Raw genomic sequence first — 10,781 nt, 5'->3', positions numbered from 1 at the left:
TCTGGTAGCCTCAGATGTTCAAGAAACCCTTCTCCAATCCCCTGTTTACAAATGGCATTCTCTCTATACATCTTCACATTTTCTTCACACATCCCTCTGTACATGTATGTCTGTCTGCCCAAATTTCCCCCTTTTTATAAAGACATCAATTACACTGCATTAGGGCCTACTTGAATGACTTCATGCTGTCTATTCTGTAAAGACTTTATTTCCAAGTGAAGTTATATTTTGAAGTAGTGGAATTGGGACTTAAGTGTATCTTTGTAGGGGAACACCGTTCAATGTATAACAGTGTTCATAGGAGGAAAGCAAAGAATCAGGGTAGGAGAAGGGGTGGGGAGTGTAGAGTGTGGTCCCTTGGTGGATATAGTTCAGAGGTGAAGAGCAAGGAGCTCCCTAAAGAGTGTGCCTTTGGAGCTTTAGTTGACCCCTTTTGTGCTTTTTTCCTGCTGTACATTAAATGCTACACATTTGGATTAACCCCACTAAAGGTACTGGATTCCCCATTCCCACAGTTAGCAATACAGTAGAGAGAACACTGCAGTAGGGACAAAGGGGACAAAATGGATATCTTACTCTGGGTCTGTTTTCTCATCTGTAGAAAGAGAATAATACCAAACCTACCTCCTGATTATCTGTGAGATTGTGAATTTTGCTTACAGTAGACCCTATAAACTCTCTAAAGAATTTAGTCACATGAAAGTGTCACACGAGCTGATCGCAGCGTAGTGAGCCGATTCCCATCTTCTGTTTCCCCTCCTCACTCTGCAGGGTATTATTAAGGAACATTGAGGTTTCATGCTAGAACTTACTGTGTGGTGTAGCTATGGGTGCAAGACACAGGGCCGCTTCTTCAGAGTGCAAATTTTTTCAATTGCTTCTAGAACTCTTTAGAAGCCATGGATGGTTAATCCAATTGTAGAATAGGTTGCTAGAAGAATAACATCTGCTGCATCACCAATGTGTCCTTAACCGCTGAGGCCCCTACCTTTCTGATTGCCTGTGGAGTGGAGATTGGACTCTATCCTAGCAAAAGAATGTCATCAATGGCTCAAGGACAACCAGTGAATTATCAACCATGACAGACTCACTGAGAAAATAACAATCCTGTTCTCTGTTTTCCTTTTTCATCTAGCAGCTTCTCTGAATTAAAGGTTCTCATCTAATCTGGGAAGAATGACAAATGCGAGCTTTAATTCTACCTCTTGCACTTACCATGTTACATGACAATGGGCAAGAGGAAAGTAACTTCTCTGAGACTGTTTATTTGTGTAAAAAAAAGGACAAAATATTTATAGACTGGGAGGTTATAATGGTGAAATAGGACAGTGGACATAAACACCAGGCATGGTTCATGGGCACTTGGCACTCAAAATACTGATCTCCTCCTACCTTGCCTAAGGGGAGCCACTCAGTATTGTGGAACACCTGCCATCTAGGTGTTGGTGATGACCTGGAGGACAGGTGCCCCGAAATGTGGGGGAGTCTCATCCTCTTTCCCTCTTCTTATAGTCCCTACTCCTGACTTTATTTGTAAAGGGGGTTCTAGAGCTAAGAAATCATGCTTAAAAGCCTTCGGTCTAAGCATAATAAGCAGGTATCATTGAAGCGGGTGTAACACTAAAAATCAACTAAAAGGAGACTACTTGTGTTGGGAAATGGGACATCTGTTAAAGTAAAGCCACCTCACGCAGAGAGGGAAGAGACTTTAACAGTGGGATTTGGGGCCTCATCTGTTGGCAAATTCCGGTTTTGTGATGGAATTTCTCTTCTCAGGGTGTATATTGAGCATTACAACATCCACCAATTCCAGGAAAGGCTGTTAGAGGTCATATCCCTCAGGGAATTTACTGTAAGCAGGAGCAAATGCTATGTGCCAGATAAATGGGTTTACTTATCTTCCCAACAGGGAGATCTTTTATACTGAAGAGTCCCTCCCTCCTTGGGAGAATTTCTTCTTAGGTTTCTAAGATTCCCAGGTTTCTAAGATTCCCCCTAAGATTCCCAGGCATAACAAAGGCCCATAACCTACTTCTGCCTTTACTCAGGGATTGTTCTATGGCTGAATGCAAGAGGAATCAAATTTAGAACTGCCTAAAAGGAAATACAGATACAGACTATTATTAGATGAGAGGTGAACTGAGGTGTAACAGCTGGTAAGGTACTATTAATTTTACTTGGATTTAGGAGAGGATCTTAAATAAGAGCATGGACCTAAGACCATGAAAGTGGTAGGAATAATGAGCTTTCAAAAATTCCACTTTTCAGAACCCAAGATCACCATGGTGCATATATATATATATATATATATATATATATATATATATAAATATATATATATATATATTTTTTTCACCTCATGTAATAAGAGAAATACAAATGTGTTTTTAGGAAAGGATAGGACATTAAAGAAAAAAAGAAAGTTAATTGTGTTTGGAGGGGCTGCCTTAAAATTTCAGATGGAGCTGTAAGATGGGGAAAAGGAGAAAATATGGAGTAATGGAGTTTGGGAAGGCCTCTCTGGCTTGCCCCTTGGCACTTAAAATCTTCCATCCTCTGGTCTCACTTTACCTCTCCAGTGTTGCCAGATCTCAGCCAGGTAATTCCAAAGTCTTTGCTTGATGGATGCAAAATCAGATGACCAAAGATTTTAAAAGCTAGCTCACTCTTACACAACTGGTTAACATTAGTCTTGATCTGGTTAACATTAGTCTTGATAATAGAAGTGAAATCTCCTATGAAATATATTGTTAATAAAACTTGTATTAAACCGTGAATCTCCACATGTAATTGAGTATGCATGTATTCCTTTCTGAGTAATGAGTATAGTTTGTTTTTAGTTTCTTTTGATTATCTCTATTTTCCTCAATATACTTATGACAGGGAAGTCTACAGGCATTATTTCAGCAACAGCCAGAATGAGGGACTCAAAGCAGGGTGCTCTTTTTCATTAGATTTCTTGACCCTGTTTCTTCTTCAGTATTGACCTTATTCTAACTCACTGAAGATGAGTTTCCTTCATGTGACCAGGAAATACAGCCAGTGGCAACACTAGTCTTTGTTTCTACCCTGTAACCCCTGGAGAGGTTTCTCCTTCTTAAATCATGTGACCTAGATGGAATCACAACTATGGTCAGGAGAGGGGGACACTCTTATGGGCCTAACTGGGGGACACTCTTATGGGCCTATCCTAGTCATGTACCTCTCCTGTCACTTAGGGCAGAATTCCATGGTAGACATCCCTGACAATACTTCATTACTTTTTTTTAAACTGAAAATGTCTTTTGGACATTTCTGGTCTCTTTCCAACATCCTATAGAAATTCTTGATTTACTGTCCTCATTACTTTCTCCTCCCACTGCATTTATTCCTGTCTTCATGATGTTGCTGGGATTTCTTTCTCTGATTGAAAGGAGTGTGTGGCCTACACAGAGGCCAGGGATCTAACTGAACCCCTGCCATTAACCACTGAGTCTTGATGGTAACACCATCTCCTTGGGCTTCAGTTCTCTTAAATATGCGATTACATGAGATGAAGAGGGACTCAAATGACTATTATACAAGCATAAATACGAGATTCCAATAAGGTGTTTCCTTCCCATTGGGAAGTATCACAGGCACACAAAACAGGTTATGTTCAATTATAATAAGTATGCTTTTCAGTATGCAAGTGAATGTCAAAATATATTTTAGTTATGCAGACATATTAAAGTAGCATCTTTTATAAAGATTAATTAGTCATACAGTATTTTTCTCTCATTTCATAAATTTTAAACACATAAAATACTCAGCATTGGCATCATCATGAATAGAGCCACTTTTGAACCATCTCAGTTTTCCAGAGTATGCTGTCTTCACTTTCATCTAAGACATAGTCCCTTTTGAATCTGTGCATGATGATTTAACTGGCATTTGTTACCCCGCATCACAAATATTCTTTCAAAAGCCATTAGTATACTCCTTATTATTTTTTTGTGTGTGTATTTGGTAGCTACAACATAACTTATTGTGTTGATTTTTCAAATGATCTTTCCAAAGCTTGTTTATGACACCTCACCCAATTATGAACTCATGCCCCAGGAATAATTACTACACCTTTATGAGATTTCTTGTTTCCTCATTGTCTACAAGCTAATCTGTCACGTGACCTCTATAAACATTTAACTAATATTAATCATGGGCATTTCAGGCTAGCATGTTCAATCCAAAAGATTCTTTCTTCCAAATAAAGTTTTATGGAGTGTGTGCCCCCTTTTTCTGAGATTTTTTTTAAGGATGTGTGGGTAATGTGACTCCCTCTTAGGAAAAATTTTGGGAAAAACCCTCACCTTACTATTTGTGGTAGAAAGGGGAAAGAAGAGAGATAGCTGATTAAATCCAACTCTAAAACTTCACATGGTAGAGGAGAGGCAGGTATGATGCCAGAGGAAGACTCAATCATGCAGAGAATTAATCTAGGGTGACCTGCCTATAGACCGGTACAAAGGCAGATACGGGCTGAGTTGAGCCAGCAGAAGCCTCAGAGGGACCACTACCCCTGGAAGTATAGCTGGCATGCATTAAAGGAAAAGGAAGAGAGGGTACATTTTACCCTCTCTATAAGATCTCTCCGCATGGAATAAGAACAGGAGAGAAACAAGTCACCTGTTACACCTCAATTTACTTCAGTATTAACAAGTCCTTTCTCTAGGGCACTTGCTATTCATGAGATGTCAAACTTCAAATATGAAACAGTGTGGAAACTTTTGATGAATATCACTGAGAAAACTGAGTAGATGAATAGTGAGTATAAGGAATTTAATGAATAATCTGTCTCATTTTCTGAGAGGCTATGTGAAATTGCTTCCTGGTTGTGGGGGTGATACCTGATCATCCTCAAATGCCTTCTGTTTCTGAAAGTGAAGGCTATCGAAACTCCACTTTCACATGGGATGAGAGAACAATGGGTTGGACTTGCCTTGGTTAATTAGTGAAAGCAAGAGAGACATTTCTGTGACGTCAGATGACCTAGTGTACATGTAAGCTAGTGTACTTTGAAAACTATTTGAGGGACCTAACTGAATAAAGCAAATGATGATGATGATTGTCAGTGAAACATCTTCGTGAACATGACTTTATTTCATCACACAAACCTCTAAAGTAGGCAGGCATTATTATTCCCAGGTTGCAGATGAACATAAAACAGATATGGGTGGTTAGGTGCTTAAATCTAACTTTCAGGAGAACACAGAGAATATTGGACTAGTGATGTTGCCTCTTATGTTGCAAGTTCAGAAACCGTTATATAGCCTGGCATCCGACACCAGGAGATTACAAAATTTCCCCACCTCCTTTCCTCAGGAAAGTCCAGGCAGTCCAGCTGCTAGGAACAACTTCTACTCTGAGGGAAATATGCCCAGATGGTAAAACTTCTACAGATTCAAGGACAGGAAAATTACTGTGTTTCAGAGTTTCTTTGGTTTGTTGCTGTTGGTTTTTAGTAAGACATGAATGTGGCTTATTTCAAGTAGTGCAAGATGTTACAGTGAAAAATGTTTGTGTCCTATGTGCTCCCGACCTTACTCTCCCAGTCCCTGGAGGTAACTCTCAAAACACTCTTGTGAGTGGTTCCAGAGAAAACTCTGTATATCTGAGGACATCACTTATCCCTCCTGATTATATATATATATTTAACACAATTGGCATCATGTTGAATTCTACACCATCTGTTATATTTTGGACGTTATTCCATATCATTACCCCAAAATTGACCTTACTTTTTATAGGGGTTACTTAGTATTCCATTACATTTGTTCTGCTGAATAGATGTAACATTATTTATGGACATTTAGGTTTGTAAACAATGCAAAAACATTTGGTGTTTATGTTTATTAGATTGTGTTCATATGTGGTCACATCCTTAGAGGAAAAGTTCTAATAATATAAATCCTGTATCAGAATGTCTGCACTTAAAATTTTGAAATTATTGAATTGCCATCCAAAGATGGTAAGCTAAGTTATACTCCTACCAGTTAGGATTAGAGTAATTGTTTCTTTCCTCAATATCGCACCTTACAAAAATTTTGATTATGGCCAATTTACTAGGTGAAAATTTAGTTTTAATTTGTAGTTCATATATTGAGAGCATATCTGAAGATCTGTTTAACAACATGAATATATACACTGAACTGTACACTTCAATGATTAAGATGATAAAAGTCAGTGTAAATTTATATATTTTAATATTTATTTAAACCCTATATATAAATTTAGTATACTTAAACCCTAATATATTTAAAATCTATGCATTGTTCCTGTCCTTTGTCCATTTTTTTCTATTGGTTTAATGTTCTTTTTCTTATTGGTTTTTAAGAGCTCTATTTATACTAATGAAAATAGCTCTTTGCCATCTGCTCTGAATATTTTTCCCAGTTTTTAATTTTAATGAGGTTCATAGCATTTTTTTCCATTTAGATGAAAGCTTTGCATGTGTAATTCAAATCACCAATTTGACATTTGATCTTTCAGAAATATTTCTTTTGTGATTATGTATTTGTCTTTACTTTAATTTTATATTTAAATACTTCATCCATCCAAAATATTTTTTGTTATAGTGATGTGAGTATCTTACATGTTTGTAAGTTGAATGTGCAGTTGTTTTGAAGTGTTCTATTGATTCAGTTTTTCCTCTGCTGAGTTAGAATGCTACCAAATTTCCATGTGTAATTGACTTTATTTCTGGACTATGATTTATGTTTAATTTATTAATCTCTCTATTCTTCATTTGCACATCCTAAACTGTTTTTATTGTGATTTTAACCTATATCCTATATACTTAGAAATTTAACACTTTGTTTTACTACTAAGTTGTTAAATGTTTTACTACTGATGAAAACCAAAATGGAGGCAACATGTGTTGGAGAGGATGTGGAGAAAGGGGAACCCTCTTATACTGTTGGTGGGAATGCAAGTTGGTGCAGCCTCTTTGGAGAACAGTGTGGAGATTCCTCAAGAAATTAAAAATAGAGCTTCCCTACGACCCTGCAATTGCACTCCTGGGTATTTACCCCAAAGATACAGATGTCGTGAAAAGAAGGGCCATCTGTACCCCAATGTTTATAGCAGCAATGGCCACAGTCGCCAAACTATGGAAAGAACCAAGATGCCCTTCAACGGATGAACGGATAAGGAAGATGTGGTCCATATACACTATGGAGTATTATGCCTCCATCAGAAAGGATGAATACCCAACTTTTGTAGCAACATGGACGGGACTGGAAGAGATTATGCTGAGTGAAATCAGTCAAGCAGAGAGAGTCAATTATCATATGGTTTCACTTATTTGTGGAGCATAACAAATAGCATGGAGGACAAGGGGCGTTAGAGAGGAGTAGGGAATTTGGGTAAATTGGAAGGGGAGGTGAACCATGAGAGACTATGGACTCAGAAAAACAGTCTGAGGCTACAATTTGAGTATACCTATACACCATCCTCCTACAGTCAAGTAACTATAACAGTCCTGATTTCCCTGAAATGCTGACTCTCACCTTAAACAATTGTGCTTCTTCCTGTAAGTATGGCCTTGCAGTTTACTAGCCAATCAGCTATAAGCAAGTAAAGTTAGTGCTTAGTTTCAGGGAGCTTCTGGGAAAGGTGGTGGAGTAGGAGGATCCTAAGTTCAACTAGTCTCAAGGATACCTGTAGATAACATCCACGTCTGTGTAAATAACCCAGAAAATTAACTGAAAACTGGTAGAATAGACTCTTCACAGCTAGGAAGGGTAAAGATGTGGTCAGGTGCCAAACCAACACTCAAAACTCTCCCTAGAAGGGAGGGATGTTGCATGGAGAAGAGAAAGGAGACACCACACCCAGCAACCCAGGCACAGGGGACCCACACTGGGAAGATAAATTCCTATGACATTTGGTTTTGAAAACCAGAGAGGTCTAACTGTGTGAACTGTTAGAATCAGTGGGACTTAATTCCTGGAACTTAAAAACAAAACAAAACAAACAAACAAAAAAAACCAAAAAACAGTGGACTTCGCTCTGGGAGAGCTGGAGAATGATAAGAAATTGAGTCTCTGCTTTTAAAAAGCACAACTAACAACCCCGCTGAGATACAACATAGAGAGGCAGTTTGAAAAATACTCCAGATACACAGGAAGGAGATTTATTTACTAATCTGTGTGCTGGAGGGCCAGGGATCTTTGGGAGACTCCTGTAAGAACAGGAGAGCCACAAGTGCCATTCCCACCCCCACCCCACCCCACCTTGCCCCAGTTTGAGCTGCAGGAACGAACACAGCACATATACTCTGCAGTTAGCTTGTTAATAGCTTGCCCTGTCCCTGTGCTCTTAGAGGACTTGCCCTCTCCATCCTTTCTGGACAGCATACAGAGGAGCTGCAGGTCCCTCCTGCATCTGACAGCACAGATTTGCTGGCTTCTTATGCCCTGCCCTTGCATTCTGTGGCCCTGCCCCCTTCAATACACCCTTTGCCAGAGCCAATCCAAAGTGGTGCCGTGAGCCAGGCAGTACGTAAGCAGCCCCTACTGGGGCTGGCACCACTCCATTATGACTCCTGCATCAGGGAGAGGGAAAGAAAACCACACACACCGACCGGACCGTATCCCCAATGGTGTGCTGGAATAACACATGTAGTCTGGCTGCTGGTGTCACCTACGAATGAAAGCTCAGGAGAAAGTGCCTTGCAATTCGGTACTACTGCCTTTCTGGCAAATACCTGTTCTGACTCAACTCAAGCCCGAGGTGGCCCCAGACTGGCCCACTAACAACATAGGGACCAAATCCTGCCCACAATAGGCAGCAAGAGCCAGCAGATGACTGGACTAAAGACAAAAACAGCTTAGCCACAATAGTAGGGTAACACAACACACATAGGTGATACCCCTGGAGTGCTAGATTCCGGTGAACAGGGAACATTGCAGTGCAAAGCACTGTGGGACCTCTTTTTCATAAGGCTGCTACTTTCAAGATCAGAAGACAGGTAGCTGACTCTATTAACCCATAGAAACACATGCAATAAGCTAGACAAAATGAAATAGAGGAATATATCCCAAATGAAAGAACATGACCAAAATCACAGTAAGACAGCTAAACAAAACAGAGGTAATATGCCTGATAGAGAATTGGAAGTAATGTTCATAAAAATACTCACTGGACTTGAGAAAAGAGTGGAGGATCTCAACAGAGAGAAAACATTAAGAAGATTAATCAGATGAACAACTCAACAACTGAAATTAAAAATACACTAGGTGGAATAAGTATTAGGCCAGAGGAAGCAGGAGAATTGATTAACAACGTAGGGGACAGAGAATGGAAAACAATCAAGCTAAACAGGAGAGAAAAAAATGAAAATAAACTAAAGGAACTCAATGACTCCATCCAGCATAATAACATTTGCATTATAGGGATCCCAGAAGGAAAAAGAAAAGAGGGCAGACAGTTTTTTTGAAGGAATAGAAGAAAACCTTCCAAATCTGAGGAAGGCACAGAGAAGGCCTAAAGAACCCACAACAAAATCAACCCAAGGAGTTGACACACAGTAATTAAAATAGCAAAATTAGTGATAGAGAATTTTTAAAGCAATGGGAGAAAAGAAAACAGTTACATAAAAGGGAAACCCCATAAGGCTTTCAACTAATTTTTCAGCAGGAGTTTTGTAGGCCAGAGGAAAGTGGCATGATATATTCAAAGTGCTGAAAGAAGAAAACACCTAACCAGCAATACTACATCTAGCAAGGCTAGTATTCAGAATAGAAGGAGAGAGAGTTTCCCAGACAAACAGAAGTTATCGGAATTCCTCATGACTAAACCAACCATATGAGAAATGTTATATGGGACTTTGAGCAGAAAGGAAAGACCATTTGCAAGAGTAAAAGAGCTAGGAGGCACAACAGCAGCATCTATGAGTATCAGTCAAGGGATTTACAAAAGGATGTAAAGTATGACACACTATACCTAAACCATGGTGGCAGGGGGAAGAGAAGTAAAGAATGAGTTCAAATTTAAGTAACCTTCAGTTTACTATATACTGTTATATGCATAAGATGTTATATATAAGCCTCATGGTAGTAGGTGAGCAAAATTAAAGAGCAATCTAAATACATCACTAAAGAAAGTCAGCAAATCATGAGAAGAGAGCAAGAGAAGAACAGAACAGAGAATAGAGAAGAACAGAGCGCTACAGAGAAAGAACAGTGAGAAACTACAAAAATAACCATAAAACAAGTAACAAAATGGCAATAAGTACAGACCTAATAATAATTACTTTGAATGTAAGTGGACTAAATGTTCCAAACAAAAGACATAAGGTGGGGGCACCTGGGTGGCTCAGTAGGTTAAGCCCCTGCCTTAGGCTCAGGTCATGATCTCAGAGTCTTGGGATCAAGCCCGCCATCGGGCTCTCTGCTCAGCAGGGGGCCTGCTTCCTCCTGTCTCTCTGCCTGCCTCTCTGCCTGCTTGTGATCTCTGTCTGTCAAATAAATAAATAAAATCTTAAAAAAAAAAAAAAAGACATAGGTTGGTGGAATAGATTTAAAAAAAAAAAAAGCAAGACCCATCAGTATGCTGTCTGCCAGAGATTCATTTCAGACTAAATGTATAGAGATTGAAAGTGAAGGGGTGGAAAGCATTTATCATGCAAATGGAAGTGAAAGGAAAGCCGTGGTGGCAATACTTAATATCAGACAAAATAGACTTTAAAACAAAGACTGTAAGAAGAGATAAAAAGGACAATATATGATCACAAAGAGAACAACCCAACTAGAAGATAATAA

This window comes from Neovison vison, chromosome 8, assembly GCF_020171115.1.
Source record: "Neovison vison isolate M4711 chromosome 8, ASM_NN_V1, whole genome shotgun sequence".
In the NCBI taxonomy this organism is placed as follows: domain Eukaryota; kingdom Metazoa; phylum Chordata; class Mammalia; order Carnivora; family Mustelidae; genus Neogale; species Neogale vison.
The sequence above is the reverse complement of the archived record's forward strand: the minus strand, read 5'-3'. Positions refer to the sequence as shown.